This window comes from Rhinichthys klamathensis, unplaced genomic scaffold (assembly GCF_029890125.1).
Source record: "Rhinichthys klamathensis goyatoka isolate OS25496 unplaced genomic scaffold, OSU_Roscu_1.1 h1tg000011l_1, whole genome shotgun sequence".
NCBI classification, from domain to species: domain Eukaryota; kingdom Metazoa; phylum Chordata; class Actinopteri; order Cypriniformes; family Leuciscidae; genus Rhinichthys; species Rhinichthys klamathensis.
The window spans coordinates 10864873-10879498 of NW_026606564.1; the positions used below are offsets into that span (position 1 = coordinate 10864873).

General features: G+C 45.5%; 14 non-coding genes across 14 annotated transcripts; 5 read left to right on the forward strand and 9 right to left on the reverse strand.

The window, feature by feature from the left end:
• Nucleotides 1-896: 896 nt before the first annotated feature.
• On the reverse strand, nucleotides 897-978 carry trnas-gcu (transfer RNA serine (anticodon GCU)). The gene has a single exon. It is a non-coding gene; the product is annotated as a tRNA-Ser (tRNA).
• A 144-nt stretch (nucleotides 979-1122) lies between these two features.
• Nucleotides 1123-1204, reverse strand: trnas-gcu (transfer RNA serine (anticodon GCU)). The gene has a single exon. It is a non-coding gene; the product is annotated as a tRNA-Ser (tRNA).
• Nucleotides 1205-1348: 144 nt separating this feature from the next.
• On the reverse strand, nucleotides 1349-1430 carry trnas-gcu (transfer RNA serine (anticodon GCU)). Its single transcript has one exon. It is a non-coding gene; the product is annotated as a tRNA-Ser (tRNA).
• A 661-nt stretch (nucleotides 1431-2091) lies between these two features.
• Nucleotides 2092-2232, forward strand: LOC130102065 (U4 spliceosomal RNA). The gene has a single exon (XR_008809121.1). It is a non-coding gene; the product is annotated as a U4 spliceosomal RNA (small nuclear RNA).
• A 1488-nt stretch (nucleotides 2233-3720) lies between these two features.
• trnas-gcu (transfer RNA serine (anticodon GCU)) lies at nucleotides 3721-3802 on the reverse strand. The gene has a single exon. It is a non-coding gene; the product is annotated as a tRNA-Ser (tRNA).
• A 661-nt stretch (nucleotides 3803-4463) lies between these two features.
• On the forward strand, nucleotides 4464-4604 carry LOC130102439 (U4 spliceosomal RNA). The gene has a single exon (XR_008809215.1). It is a non-coding gene; the product is annotated as a U4 spliceosomal RNA (small nuclear RNA).
• A 2016-nt stretch (nucleotides 4605-6620) lies between these two features.
• Nucleotides 6621-6761, forward strand: LOC130102306 (U4 spliceosomal RNA). The gene has a single exon (XR_008809183.1). It is a non-coding gene; the product is annotated as a U4 spliceosomal RNA (small nuclear RNA).
• Nucleotides 6762-8694: 1933 nt separating this feature from the next.
• On the reverse strand, nucleotides 8695-8776 carry trnas-gcu (transfer RNA serine (anticodon GCU)). The gene has a single exon. It is a non-coding gene; the product is annotated as a tRNA-Ser (tRNA).
• Nucleotides 8777-9437: 661 nt separating this feature from the next.
• On the forward strand, nucleotides 9438-9578 carry LOC130102068 (U4 spliceosomal RNA). Its single transcript, XR_008809123.1, has one exon. It is a non-coding gene; the product is annotated as a U4 spliceosomal RNA (small nuclear RNA).
• Nucleotides 9579-11100: 1522 nt separating this feature from the next.
• trnas-gcu (transfer RNA serine (anticodon GCU)) lies at nucleotides 11101-11182 on the reverse strand. The gene has a single exon. It is a non-coding gene; the product is annotated as a tRNA-Ser (tRNA).
• A 144-nt stretch (nucleotides 11183-11326) lies between these two features.
• Nucleotides 11327-11408, reverse strand: trnas-gcu (transfer RNA serine (anticodon GCU)). Its single transcript has one exon. It is a non-coding gene; the product is annotated as a tRNA-Ser (tRNA).
• Nucleotides 11409-11552: 144 nt separating this feature from the next.
• Nucleotides 11553-11634, reverse strand: trnas-gcu (transfer RNA serine (anticodon GCU)). Its single transcript has one exon. It is a non-coding gene; the product is annotated as a tRNA-Ser (tRNA).
• A 661-nt stretch (nucleotides 11635-12295) lies between these two features.
• Nucleotides 12296-12436, forward strand: LOC130102075 (U4 spliceosomal RNA). The gene has a single exon (XR_008809124.1). It is a non-coding gene; the product is annotated as a U4 spliceosomal RNA (small nuclear RNA).
• Nucleotides 12437-13924: 1488 nt separating this feature from the next.
• On the reverse strand, nucleotides 13925-14006 carry trnas-gcu (transfer RNA serine (anticodon GCU)). The gene has a single exon. It is a non-coding gene; the product is annotated as a tRNA-Ser (tRNA).
• Nucleotides 14007-14626: the final 620 nt, after the last annotated feature.

The window sequence follows — 14626 nt, forward strand, 5'->3', positions numbered from 1 at the left end:
TTAGAGTATGTAAGTAATTATTCTAGCGATATATAATGCTAGATAAGGTGTGCTAGTACATTATTTCAGCAACATGACAAGCCAGTGAATTAGCAGGTTTTAATTGTTGCTTAGCAGAGTGCGTGACATTTTATCTACATGTTATGCGGCTAGAGTTTTGACACCGAGTCAATGGGCTCTGTGTAATTCTTTCTTTTTCGCTTGTTTATCGTCATCAGTCTTTTTCCTTTTACCTCTTTGTTTTATGAGCAGGTGTCACTCGAGAATTGGCAGTTTAGGTTGTTTCTCCGTCATAAGCACAGCTGCAGCACGCCGGAAATCTTGAGTTTGAACGACGGTACGCGCTCGCGCTGTGCAAGAGAGGGGTGTGATCAGCGCGTACACGAGCGTGATTGACACTTCTAAGACATTCCGGTTGTTTCTGACCGGGAGCGTGTATTTCTTGCAAATGGCAATAGGACCACTAGGAGGAGCCAGAGGAGCGTGATTTTTACACAGATTATCTGTCTCATATTCTACTGTCAGGACATAATGACAGTTTTAGCAAATACATTTTTTCAAAAGTTACCTACAGCAGCTTTAAGGATGATGTCGTTAAAGTTGGCAGCAAGGTACTTTGAACGGCTTTGCCAGGCGCACTTGGCTCTCTCGAAACACTAAAGACATCATACGACAAGGATGGGATTCGAACCCACGCGTGCAGAGCACAATGGATTAGCAGTCCATCGCCTTAACCACTCGGCCACCTCGTCACTCGCCTGCACGTTTGCCCGAAGCTGGGCTGTGGTGTGTTTCTGCAGCTATTTTAAGGATGATGTCGTCAAAGTTGGCAGCAAGGTACTTTGAACGGCTTTTCCAGGCGCACTTGGCTCTCTCGAAACACTAAAGACATCAATCGACGAGGATGGGATTCGAACCCACGCGTGCAGAGCACAATGGATTAGCAGTCCATCGCCTTAACCACTCGGCCACCTCGTCACTCGCCGGCACGTCTGCCCGAAGCTGGGCTGTGGTGTGTTTCTGCAGCTATTTTAAGGATGATGTTGTTAAAGTTGGCAGCAAATTTCATTGAACGGCTTTGCCAGTCGCACTTGGCTCTCTCGAAACACTTAAGACATCAAACGACGAGGATGGGATTCGAACCCACGCGTGCAGAGCACAATGGATTAGCAGTCCATCGCCTTAACCACTCGGCCACCTCGTCACTCGCCTGCAAGTCTGCCCGAAGCTGGGCTGTGGTGTGTTTCTGCAGCTATTTTAAGGATGATGTTGTTAAAGTTGGCAGCAAGGTACTTTGAACGGCTTTTCCAGGCGCACTTGGCTCTCTCGAAACACTAAAGACATCAATCGACGAGGATGGGATTCGAACCCACGCGTGCAGAGCACAATGGATTAGCAGTCCATCGCCTTAACCACTCGGCCACCTCGTCACTCGCCTGCAAGTCTGCCCGAAGCTGGGCTGTGGTGTGTTTCTGCAGCTATTTTAAGGATGATGTTGTTAAAGTTGTCAGCAAGGTACTTTGAACGGCTTTGCAGGTCAGTTGACGGTAACCCTTCGACTGACCTGCAAGGAGCATTGGGTTCTATGGGTTAGGAGACTCACAACTGTGTTGATAGAGGGAGATGTGCTTATGTTTATTTTCTGTGCTGCTTCTGCTTTGTTGGAAAGAACCTAGAGAGAACGCCTGTGTCGAGAAAAAGGCAGCATAGCTTGCATTGGACCTCTCTCAGAATATGTTTGCAGTGTCCTTGCACTCTTCATTATCCTACCCAACCTCGTAGGGGGCTCGTCGAATCGATCCCGAACTCAAACATATTCTTGGAGATTGAGCGTTATAACTCCGCCCCTTTGCTACCAGGATACCCATAATTCTTTCCCCCCAAAATTACGAAAGCAGCACACTTTTTGTTCTTTGAGTGAAGAGAGAACAAGGAATAAACCTTTTTGTGCACATCACTCGCCTGTTTCGTAGACACACCATGCAGCCGTCAGTGCCAAAAAGCTTATTACATGGCAGTTTAAAGCTTGATACCACCCTGTCGTTACATGTCCAGATAAAAGCACGGGAGACGTCGCTACCTTCGCCAGGCATTCTTTCGCAGAGGCAATATCGTAGTCTATGAGGCTCATCCGAGACGTGATCTTTGCTGGTTGAAAACTTTACCCAATACCCCGCTGGGATGACTTGAAATACAGTCAGCCTTGGCAATTTTTGTCAGCTTCTTATGAGGCTTCGTGACTTGTTGAAAAAAAAGAATTGTGTTTTGGCTCCCTGAACGTGCTGCTTTCGCTGTGGTGGCGAAAGCATGAGCTTGAATAAGGCTGGTGTAGCCAGGATTAGGACCTCCCTTAGAATGTGTTTTTGTATTTCTAATGGTCATATCCATGCACCAGGGGGCTTCTTGTATTGACCCTGTCCTCAACAATGTTTTAAGAAATTAACATGAGCATTTTCTGCAGCTATAATTATATTATATTAAAGCTGCAGTAGGGAGTTTTGAGAAAACGTTGACTTAGCCTGAAAATTTGAACAAGCACAACTTACAGGTCCCACCCCCTTGCTCTCTGCTGCGCTACAGCCCTCCCTCCACAGCAGGCTAGTAAACAGGGCCACTGATAACAGCGGATAAAAAGTTATATGGCACATTTACTAATAGGGACTAAACGTCAATAATATGCTTTACATTGACTATGGCCTGCCCATACTTTGACTACAAACTTGGTCCTCAAATCATTATGTATTTTGCAATGGCCTACATGTAACTTTATCGTTGCACTCTTTCTATAAGTTATAAATAGCTAGTAAGATAACGGTAACTAACGTTAGAGTATGTAAGTAATTATTCTAGCGATATATAATGCTAGATAAGGTGTGCTAGTACATTATTTCAGCAACATGACAAGCCAGTGAATTAGCAGGTTTTAACTGTTGCTTAGCAGAGTGCGTGACATTTTATCTACATGTTATGCGGCTAGAGTTTTGACACAGAGTCAATGGGCTCTGTGTAATTCTTTCTTTTTCGCTTGTTTATCGTCATCAGTCTTTTTCCTTTTACCTCTTTGTTTTATGAGCAGGTGTCACTCGAGAATTGGCAGTTTAGGTTGTTTCTCCGTCATAAGCACAGCTGCAGCACGCCGGAAATCTTGAGTTTGAACGACGGTACGCGCTCGCGCTGTGCAAGAGAGGGGTGTGATCAGCGCGTACACGAGCGTGATTGACACTTCTAAGACATTCCGGTTGTTTCTGACCGGGAGCGTGTATTTCTTGCAAATGGCAATAGGACCACTAGGAGGAGCCAGAGGAGCGTGATTTTTACACAGATTATCTGTCTCATATTCTACTGTCAGGACATAATGACAGTTTTAGCAAATACATTTTTTCAAAAGTTACCTACAGCAGCTTTAAGGATGATGTCGTTAAAGTTGGCAGCAAGGTACTTTGAACGGCTTTGCCAGGCGCACTTGGCTCTCTCGAAACACTAAAGACATCATACGACAAGGATGGGATTCGAACCCACGCGTGCAGAGCACAATGGATTAGCAGTCCATCGCCTTAACCACTCGGCCACCTCGTCACTCGCCTGCACGTTTGCCCGAAGCTGGGCTGTGGTGTGTTTCTGCAGCTATTTTAAGGATGATGTTGTTAAAGTTGGCAGCAAGGTACTTTGAACGGCTTTTCCAGGCGCACTTGGCTCTCTCGAAACACTTAAGACATCAAACGACGAGGATGGGATTCGAACCCACGCGTGCAGAGCACAATGGATTAGCAGTCCATCGCCTTAACCACTCGGCCACCTCGTCACTCGCCTGCAAGTCTGCCCGAAGCTGGGCTGTGGTGTGTTTCTGCAGCTATTTTAAGGATGATGTTGTTAAAGTTGTCAGCAAGGTACTTTGAACGGCTTTGCAGGTCAGTTGACGGTAACCCTTCGACTGACCTGCAAGGAGCATTGGGTTCTATGGGTTAGGAGACTCACAACTGTGTTGATAGAGGGAGATGTGCTTATGTTTATTTTCTGTGCTGCTTCTGCTTTGTTGGAAAGAACCTAGAGAGAACGCCTGTGTCGAGAAAAAGGCAGCATAGCTTGCATTGGACCTCTCTCAGAATATGTTTGCAGTGTCCTTGCACTCTTCATTATCCTACCCAACCTCGTAGGGGGCTCGTCGAATCGATCCCGAACTCAAACATATTCTTGGAGATTGAGCGTTATAACTCCGCCCCTTTGCTACCAGGATACCCATAATTCTTTCCCCCCAAAATTACGAAAGCAGCACACTTTTTGTTCTTTGAGTGAAGAGAGAACAAGGAATAAACCTTTTTGTGCACATCACTCGCCTGTTTCGTAGACACACCATGCAGCCGTCAGTGCCAAAAAGCTTATTACATGGCAGTTTAAAGCTTGATACCACCCTGTCGTTACATGTCCAGATAAAAGCACGGGAGACGTCGCTACCTTCGCCAGGCATTCTTTCGCAGAGGCAATATCGAAGTCTATGAGGCTCATCCGAGACGTGATCTTTGCTGGTTGAAAACTTTACCCAATACCCTGCTGGGATGACTTGAAATACAGTCAGCCTTGGCAATTTTTGTCAGCTTCTTATGAGGCTTCGTGACTTGTTGAAAAAAAAGAATTGTGTTTTGGCTCCCTGAACGTGCTGCTTTCGCTGTGGTGGCGAAAGCATGAGCTTGAATAAGGCTGGTGTAGCCAGGATTAGGACCTCCCTTAGAATGTGTTTTTGTATTTCTAATGGTCATATCCATGCACCAGGGGGCTTCTTGTATTGACCCTGTCCTCAACAATGTTTTAAGAAATTAACATGAGCATTTTCTGCAGCTATAATTATATTATATTAAAGCTGCAGTAGGGAGTTTTGAGAAAACGTTGACTTAGCCTGAAAATTTGAACAAGCACAACTTACAGGTCCCACCCCCTTGCTCTCTGCTGCGCTACAGCCCTCCCTCCACAGCAGGCTAGTAAACAGGGCCACTGATAACAGCGGATAAAAAGTTATATGGCACATTTACTAATAGGGACTAAACGTCAATAATATGCTTTACATTGACTATGGCCTGCCCATACTTTGACTACAAACTTGGTCCTCAAATCATTATGTATTTTGCAATGGCCTACATGTAACTTTATCGTTGCACTCTTTCTATAAGTTATAAATAGCTAGTAAGATAACGGTAACTAACGTTAGAGTATGTAAGTAATTATTCTAGCGATATATAATGCTAGATAAGGTGTGCTAGTACATTATTTCAGCAACATGACAAGCCAGTGAATTAGCAGGTTTTAACTGTTGCTTAGCAGAGTGCGTGACATTTTATCTACATGTTATGCGGCTAGAGTTTTGACACAGAGTCAATGGGCTCTGTGTAATTCTTTCTTTTTCGCTTGTTTATCGTCATCAGTCTTTTTCCTTTTACCTCTTTGTTTTATGAGCAGGTGTCACTCGAGAATTGGCAGTTTAGGTTGTTTCTCCGTCATAAGCACAGCTGCAGCACGCCGGAAATCTTGAGTTTGAACGACGGTACGCGCTCGCGCTGTGCAAGAGAGGGGTGTGATCAGCGCGTACACGAGCGTGATTGACACTTCTAAGACATTCCGGTTGTTTCTGACCGGGAGCGTGTATTTCTTGCAAATGGCAATAGGACCACTAGGAGGAGCCAGAGGAGCGTGATTTTTACACAGATTATCTGTCTCATATTCTACTGTCAGGACATAATGACAGTTTTAGCAAATACATTTTTTCAAAAGTTACCTACAGCAGCTTTAAGGATGATGTCGTTAAAGTTGGCAGCAAGGTACTTTGAACGGCTTTGCCAGGCGCACTTGGCTCTCTCGAAACACTAAAGACATCATACGACAAGGATGGGATTCGAACCCACGCGTGCAGAGCACAATGGATTAGCAGTCCATCGCCTTAACCACTCGGCCACCTCGTCACTCGCCTGCACGTTTGCCCGAAGCTGGGCTGTGGTGTGTTTCTGCAGCTATTTTAAGGATGATGTTGTTAAAGTTGGCAGCAAGGTACTTTGAACGGCTTTTCCAGGCGCACTTGGCTCTCTCGAAACACTTAAGACATCAAACGACGAGGATGGGATTCGAACCCACGCGTGCAGAGCACAATGGAGACTCACAACTGTGTTGATAGAGGGAGATGTGCTTATGTTTATTTTCTGTGCTGCTTCTGCTTTGTTGGAAAGAACCTAGAGAGAACGCCTGTGTCGAGAAAAAGGCAGCATAGCTTGGATTGGACCTCTCTCAGAATATGTTTGCAGTGTCCTTGCACTCTTCATTATCCTACCCAACCTCGTAGGGGGCTCGTCGAATCGATCCCGAACTCAAACATATTCTTGGAGATTGAGCGTTATAACTCCGCCCCTTTGCTACCAGGATACCCATAATTCTTTCCCCCCAAAATTACGAAAGCAGCACACTTTTTGTTCTTTGAGTGAAGAGAGAACAATGAATAAACCTTTTTGTGCACATCACTCGCCTGTTTCGTAGACACACCATGCCCAAAAAGCTTATTACATGGCAGTTTAAAGCTTGATACCACCCTGTCGTTACATGTCCAGATAAAAGCACCGGAGACGTCGCTACCTTCGCCAGGCATTCTTTCGCAGAGGCAATATCGTAGTCTATGAGGCTCATCCGAGACGTGATCTTTGCTGGTTGAAAACTTTACCCAATACCCTGCTGGGATGACTTGAAATACAGTCAGCCTTGGCAATTTTTGTCAGCTTCTTATGAGGCTTCGTGACTTGTTGAAAAAAAAGAATTGTGTTTTGGCTCCCTGAACGTGCTGGTTTCGCTGTGGTGGCGAAAGCATGAGCTTGAATAAGGCTGGTGTAGCCAGGATTAGGACCTCCCTTAGAATGTGTTTTTGTATTTCTAATGGTCATATCCATGCACCAGGGGGCTTCTTGTATTGACCCTGTCCTCAACAATGTTTTAAGAAATTAACATGAGCATTTTCTGCAGCTATAATTATATTATATTAAAGCTGCAGTAGGGAGTTTTGAGAAAACGTTGACTTAGCCTGAAAATTTGAACAAGCACAACTTACAGGTCCCACCCCCTTGCTCTCTGCTGCGCTACAGCCCTCCCTCCACAGCAGGCTAGTAAACAGGGCCACTGATAACAGCGGATAAAAAGTTATATGGCACATTTACTAATAGGGACTAAACGTCAATAATATGCTTTACATTGACTATGGCCTGCCCATACTTTGACTACAAACTTGGTCCTCAAATCATTATGTATTTTGCAATGGCCTACATGTAACTTTATCGTTGCACTCTTTCTATAAGTTATAAATAGCTAGTAAGATAACGGTAACTAACGTTAGAGTATGTAAGTAATTATTCTAGCGATATATAATGCTAGATAAGGTGTGCTACTACATTATTTCAGCAACATGACAAGCCAGTGAATTAGCAGGTTTTAATTGTTGCTTAGCAGAGTGCGTGACATTTTATCTACATGTTATGCGGCTAGAGTTTTGACACCGAGTCAATGGGCTCTGTGTAATTCTTTCTTTTTCGCTTGTTTATCGTCATCAGTCTTTTTCCTTTTACCTCTTTGTTTTATGAGCAGGTGTCACTCGAGAATTGGCAGTTTAGGTTGTTTCTCCGTCATAAGCACAGCTGCAGCACGCCGGAAATCTTGAGTTTGAACGACGGTACGCGCTCGCGCTGTGCAAGAGAGGGGTGTGATCAGCGCGTACACGAGCGTGATTGACACTTCTAAGACATTCCGGTTGTTTCTGACCGGGAGCGTGTATTTCTTGCAAATGGCAATAGGACCACTAGGAGGAGCCAGAGGAGCGTGATTTTTACACAGATTATCTGTCTCATATTCTACTGTCAGGACATAATGACAGTTTTAGCAAATACATTTTTTCAAAAGTTACCTACAGCATCTTTAAGGATGATGTCGTTAAAGTTGGCAGCAAGGTACTTTGAACGGCTTTGCCAGGCGCACTTGGCTCTCTCGAAACACTAAAGACGACGAGGATGGGATTCGAACCCACGCGTGCAGAGCACAATGGATTAGCAGTCCATCGCCTTAACCACTCAGCCACCTCGTCACTCGCCTGCACGTTTGCCCGAAGCTGGGCTGTGGTGTGTTTCTGCAGCTATTTTAAGGATGATGTCATCAAAGTTGGCAGCAAGGTACTTTGAACGGCTTTTCCAGGCGCACTTGGCTCTCTCGAAACACTAAAGACATCAATCGACGAGGATGGGATTCGAACCCACGCGTGCAGAGCACAATGGATTAGCAGTCCATCGCCTTAACTACTCGGCCACCTCGTCACTCGCCGGCACGTCTGCCCGAAGCTGGGCTGTGGTGTGTTTCTGCAGCTATTTTAAGGATGATGCTGTTAATGTTGGCAGCAAAGTTCATTGAACGGCTTTGCCAGTCGCACTTGGCTCTCTCGAAACACTAAAGACATCAAACGACGAGGATGGGATTCGAACCCACGCATGCAGAGCACAATGGATTAGCAGTCCATCGCCTTAACCACTCGGCCACCTCGTTACTCGCCTGAAAGTCTGCCCGAAGCTGGGCTGTGGTGTGTTTCTGCAGCTATTTTAAGGATGATGTTGTTAAAGTTGGCAGCAAGGTACTTTGAACGGCTTTTCCAGGCGCACTTGGCTCTCTCGAAACACTAAAGACATCAATCGACGAGGATGGGATTCGAACCCACGCGTGCAGAGCACAATGGATTAGCAGTCCATCGCCTTAACCACTCGGCCACCTCGTCACTCGCCTGCAAGTCTGCCCGAAGCTGGGCTGTGGTGTGTTTCTGCAGCTATTTTAAGGATGATGTTGTTAAAGTTGTCAGCAAGGTACTTTGAACGGCTTTGCAGGTCAGTTGACGGTAACCCTTCGACTGACCTGCAAGGAGCATTGGGTTCTATGGGTTAGGAGACTCACAACTGTGTTGATAGAGGGAGATGTGCTTATGTTTATTTTCTGTGCTGCTTCTGCTTTGTTGGAAAGAACCTAGAGAGAACGCCTGTGTCGAGAAAAAGGCAGCATAGCTTGCATTGGACCTCTCTCAGAATATGTTTGCAGTGTCCTTGCACTCTTCATTATCCTACCCAACCTCGTAGGGGGCTCGTCGAATCGATCCCGAACTCAAACATATTCTTGGAGATTGAGCGTTATAACTCAGCCCCTTTGCTACCAGGATACCCATAATTCTTTCCCCCCAAAATTACGAAAGCAGCACACTTTTTGTTCTTTGAGTGAAGAGAGAACAAGGAATAAACCTTTTTGTGCACATCACTCGCCTGTTTCGTAGACACACCATGCAGCCGTCAGTGCCAAAAAGCTTATTACATGGCAGTTTAAAGCTTGATACCACCCTGTCGTTACATGTCCAGATAAAAGCACGGGAGACGTCGCTACCTTCACCAGGCATTCTTTCGCAGAGGCAATATCGTAGTCTATGAGGCTCATCCGAGACGTGATCTTTGCTGGTTGAAAACTTTACCCAATACCCCGCTGGGATGACTTGAAATACAGTCAGCCTTGGCAATTTTTGTCAGCTTCTTATGAGGCTTCGTGACTTGTTGAAAAAAAAGAATTGTGTTTTGGCTCCCTGAACGTGCTGCTTTCGCTGTGGTGGCGAAAGCATGAGCTTGAATAAGGCTGGTGTAGCCAGGATTAGGACCTCCCTTAGAATGTGTTTTTGTATTTCTAATGGTCATATCCATGCACCAGGGGGCTTCTTGTATTGACCCTGTCCTCAACAATGTTTTAAGAAATTAACATGAGCATTTTCTGCAGCTATAATTATATTATATTAAAGCTGCAGCAGGGAGTTTTGAGAAAACGTTGACTTAGCCTGAAAATTTGAACAAGCACAACTTACAGGTCCCACCCCCTTGCTCTCTGCTGCGCTACAGCCCTCCCTCCACAGCTCGTCCTCCACAGCGGAGCCTGTCGTGAACGCGCAGGCTAGTAAACAGGGCCACTGATAACAGCGGATAAAAAGTTATATGGCACATTTACCAATAGGGACTAAACGTCAATAATATGCTTTACATTGACTATGGCCTGCCCATACTTTGACTACAAACTTGGTCCTCAAATCATTATGTATTTTGCAATGGCCTACATGTAACTTTATCGTTGCACTCTTTCTATAAGTTATAAATAGCTAGTAAGATAACGGTAACTAACGTTAGAGTATGTAAGTAATTATTCTAGCGATATATAATGCTAGATAAGGTGTGCTAGTACATTATTTCAGCAACATGACAAGCCAGTGAATTAGCAGGTTTTAATTGTTGCTTAGCAGAGTGCGTGACATTTTATCTACATGTTATGCGGCTAGAGTTTTGACACCGAGTCAATGGGCTCTGTGTAATTCTTTCTTTTTCGCTTGTTTATCGTCATCAGTCTTTTTCCTTTTACCTCTTTGTTTTATGAGCAGGTGTCACTCGAGAATTGGCAGTTTAGGTTGTTTCTCCGTCATAAGCACAGCTGCAGCACGCCGGAAATCTTGAGTTTGAACGACGGTACGCGCTCGCGCTGTGCAAGAGAGGGGTGTGATCAGCGCGTACACGAGCGTGATTGACACTTCTAAGACATTCCGGTTGTTTCTGACCGGGAGCGTGTATTTCTTGCAAATGGCAATAGGACCACTAGGAGGAGCCAGAGGAGCGTGATTTTTACACAGATTATCTGTCTCATATTCTACTGTCAGGACATAATGACAGTTTTAGCAAATACATTTTTTCAAAAGTTACCTACAGCAGCTTTAAGGATGATGTCGTTAAAGTTGGCAGCAAGGTACTTTGAACGGCTTTGCCAGGCGCACTTGGCTCTCTCGAAACACTAAAGACATCATACGACAAGGATGGGATTCGAACCCACGCGTGCAGAGCACAATGGATTAGCAGTCCATCGCCTTAACCACTCGGCCACCTCGTCACTCGCCTGCACGTTTGCCCGAAGCTGGGCTGTGGTGTGTTTCTGCAGCTATTTTAAGGATGATGTCGTCAAAGTTGGCAGCAAGGTACTTTGAACGGCTTTTCCAGGCGCACTTGGCTCTCTCGAAACACTAAAGACATCAATCGACGAGGATGGGATTCGAACCCACGCGTGCAGAGCACAATGGATTAGCAGTCCATCGCCTTAACCACTCGGCCACCTCGTCACTCGCCGGCACGTCTGCCCGAAGCTGGGCTGTGGTGTGTTTCTGCAGCTATTTTAAGGATGATGTTGTTAAAGTTGGCAGCAAATTTCATTGAACGGCTTTGCCAGTCGCACTTGGCTCTCTCGAAACACTTAAGACATCAAACGACGAGGATGGGATTCGAACCCACGCGTGCAGAGCACAATGGATTAGCAGTCCATCGCCTTAACCACTCGGCCACCTCGTCACTCGCCTGCAAGTCTGCCCGAAGCTGGGCTGTGGTGTGTTTCTGCAGCTATTTTAAGGATGATGTTGTTAAAGTTGGCAGCAAGGTACTTTGAACGGCTTTTCCAGGCGCACTTGGCTCTCTCGAAACACTAAAGACATCAATCGACGAGGATGGGATTCGAACCCACGCGTGCAGAGCACAATGGATTAGCAGTCCATCGCCTTAACCACTCGGCCACCTCGTCACTCGCCTGCAAGTCTGCCCGAAGCTGGGCTGTGGTGTGTTTCTGCAGCTATTTTAAGGATGATGTTGTTAAAGTTGTCAGCAAGGTACTTTGAACGGCTTTGCAGGTCAGTTGACGGTAACCCTTCGACTGACCTGCAAGGAGCATTGGGTTCTATGGGTTAGGAGACTCACAACTGTGTTGATAGAGGGAGATGTGCTTATGTTTATTTTCTGTGCTGCTTCTGCTTTGTTGGAAAGAACCTAGAGAGAACGCCTGTGTCGAGAAAAAGGCAGCATAGCTTGCATTGGACCTCTCTCAGAATATGTTTGCAGTGTCCTTGCACTCTTCATTATCCTACCCAACCTCGTAGGGGGCTCGTCGAATCGATCCCGAACTCAAACATATTCTTGGAGATTGAGCGTTATAACTCCGCCCCTTTGCTACCAGGATACCCATAATTCTTTCCCCCCAAAATTACGAAAGCAGCACACTTTTTGTTCTTTGAGTGAAGAGAGAACAAGGAATAAACCTTTTTGTGCACATCACTCGCCTGTTTCGTAGACACACCATGCAGCCGTCAGTGCCAAAAAGCTTATTACATGGCAGTTTAAAGCTTGATACCACCCTGTCGTTACATGTCCAGATAAAAGCACGGGAGACGTCGCTACCTTCGCCAGGCATTCTTTCGCAGAGGCAATATCGTAGTCTATGAGGCTCATCCGAGACGTGATCTTTGCTGGTTGAAAACTTTACCCAATACCCCGCTGGGATGACTTGAAATACAGTCAGCCTTGGCAATTTTTGTCAGCTTCTTATGAGGCTTCGTGACTTGTTGAAAAAAAAGAATTGTGTTTTGGCTCCCTGAACGTGCTGCTTTCGCTGTGGTGGCGAAAGCATGAGCTTGAATAAGGCTGGTGTAGCCAGGATTAGGACCTCCCTTAGAATGTGTTTTTGTATTTCTAATGGTCATATCCATGCACCAGGGGGCTTCTTGTATTGACCCTGTCCTCAACAATGTTTTAAGAAATTAACATGAGCATTTTCTGCAGCTATAATTATATTATATTAAAGCTGCAGTAGGGAGTTTTGAGAAAACGTTGACTTAGCCTGAAAATTTGAACAAGCACAACTTACAGGTCCCACCCCCTTGCTCTCTGCTGCGCTACAGCCCTCCCTCCACAGCAGGCTAGTAAACAGGGCCACTGATAACAGCGGATAAAAAGTTATATGGCACATTTACTAATAGGGACTAAACGTCAATAATATGCTTTACATTGACTATGGCCTGCCCATACTTTGACTACAAACTTGGTCCTCAAATCATTATGTATTTTGCAATGGCCTACATGTAACTTTATCGTTGCACTCTTTCTATAAGTTATAAATAGCTAGTAAGATAACGGTAACTAACGTTAGAGTATGTAAGTAATTATTCTAGCGATATATAATGCTAGATAAGGTGTGCTAGTACATTATTTCAGCAACATGACAAGCCAGTGAATTAGCAGGTTTTAACTGTTGCTTAGCAGAGTGCGTGACATTTTATCTACATGTTATGCGGCTAGAGTTTTGACACAGAGTCAATGGGCTCTGTGTAATTCTTTCTTTTTCGCTTGTTTATCGTCATCAGTCTTTTTCCTTTTACCTCTTTGTTTTATGAGCAGGTGTCACTCGAGAATTGGCAGTTTAGGTTGTTTCTCCGTCATAAGCACAGCTGCAGCACGCCGGAAATCTTGAGTTTGAACGACGGTACGCGCTCGCGCTGTGCAAGAGAGGGGTGTGATCAGCGCGTACACGAGCGTGATTGACACTTCTAAGACATTCCGGTTGTTTCTGACCGGGAGCGTGTATTTCTTGCAAATGGCAATAGGACCACTAGGAGGAGCCAGAGGAGCGTGATTTTTACACAGATTATCTGTCTCATATTCTACTGTCAGGACATAATGACAGTTTTAGCAAATACATTTTTTCAAAAGTTACCTACAGCAGCTTTAAGGATGATGTCGTTAAAGTTGGCAGCAAGGTACTTTGAACGGCTTTGCCAGGCGCACTTGGCTCTCTCGAAACACTAAAGACATCATACGACAAGGATGGGATTCGAACCCACGCGTGCAGAGCACAATGGATTAGCAGTCCATCGCCTTAACCACTCGGCCACCTCGTCACTCGCCTGCACGTTTGCCCGAAGCTGGGCTGTGGTGTGTTTCTGCAGCTATTTTAAGGATGATGTTGTTAAAGTTGGCAGCAAGGTACTTTGAACGGCTTTTCCAGGCGCACTTGGCTCTCTCGAAACACTTAAGACATCAAACGACGAGGATGGGATTCGAACCCACGCGTGCAGAGCACAATGGATTAGCAGTCCATCGCCTTAACCACTCGGCCACCTCGTCACTCGCCTGCAAGTCTGCCCGAAGCTGGGCTGTGGTGTGTTTCTGCAGCTATTTTAAGGATGATGTTGTTAAAGTTGTCAGCAAGGTACTTTGAACGGCTTTGCAGGTCAGTTGACGGTAACCCTTCGACTGACCTGCAAGGAGCATTGGGTTCTATGGGTTAGGAGACTCACAACTGTGTTGATAGAGGGAGATGTGCTTATGTTTATTTTCTGTGCTGCTTCTGCTTTGTTGGAAAGAACCTAGAGAGAACGCCTGTGTCGAGAAAAAGGCAGCATAGCTTGCATTGGACCTCTCTCAGAATATGTTTGCAGTGTCCTTGCACTCTTCATTATCCTACCCAACCTCGTAGGGGGCTCGTCGAATCGATCCCGAACTCAAACATATTCTTGGAGATTGAGCGTTATAACTCCGCCCCTTTGCTACCAGGATACCCATAATTCTTTCCCCCCAAAATTACGAAAGCAGCACACTTTTTGTTCTTTGAGTGAAGAGAGAACAAGGAATAAACCTTTTTGTGCACATCACTCGCCTGTTTCGTAGACACACCATGCAGCCGTCAGTGCCAAAAAGCTTATTACATGGCAGTTTAAAGCTTGATACCACCCTGTCGTTACATG